The following is a 414-nucleotide window of genomic DNA, read 5'->3' as shown; positions in this document are numbered from 1 at the left end:
AGTCCGACTCTCCTCCTCAGCGCCACCTTCTCTCTCTCTCTCTCTCTTTTCCCCTTCCTCCCTTTCCCTTTTCTGTGCTGTGTCAGAAAGCCCGAGACAGAACTATCTCTGTTTCTGGCTCCACTGCCAGGGAAGGAGTTTTCATTCAGACTTTCCGAAAAGAGGTGGAGAAACCTAAAGACTCGGGAGAAGAAGAGGTCCTTTGAGCCAGATGGACCATGAGTTCGGCTTCTCTCAGCATGGCTCAGACCTTGCTTCAAGGTAAGCTGAGCGATGAGCTCCTCAAGACCTCAGAATCCTTTCTATGCAATGCACAGATTGCCATTCATTCCCGTCATCGTGCATGTGTGTGTCTCTCTGTGTATGTGTGTGTGTGTGTGTGTGTGTGTGTGTGAGAGAGAGAGAGAGAGAGAG

At 50.2% G+C, this 414-nt stretch overlaps 1 protein-coding gene across 1 annotated transcript in view; it reads left to right on the top strand.

The window, feature by feature from the left end:
- Positions 1–6: 6 nt before the first annotated feature.
- The window catches only part of SPRY3 (sprouty homolog 3 (Drosophila)), a gene marked incomplete at its 3' end in the record, with an annotated part of 6,425 nt that continues 6,017 nt past the window's right edge, over positions 7–414 (top strand). The window contains exon 1 of the mRNA XM_010851824.1: positions 7–261. The remainder of the gene's footprint in view (positions 262–414) is intronic.

The sequence above is a fragment of the Bison bison genome, unplaced genomic scaffold, assembly GCF_000754665.1.
Source record: "Bison bison bison isolate TAMUID 2011002044 unplaced genomic scaffold, Bison_UMD1.0 scf7180017851908, whole genome shotgun sequence".
Lineage (NCBI taxonomy): Eukaryota > Metazoa > Chordata > Mammalia > Artiodactyla > Bovidae > Bison > Bison bison.
Note: the sequence above shows the minus strand (reverse complement) of the source record. Positions and strands in the feature narration are given on the sequence as shown.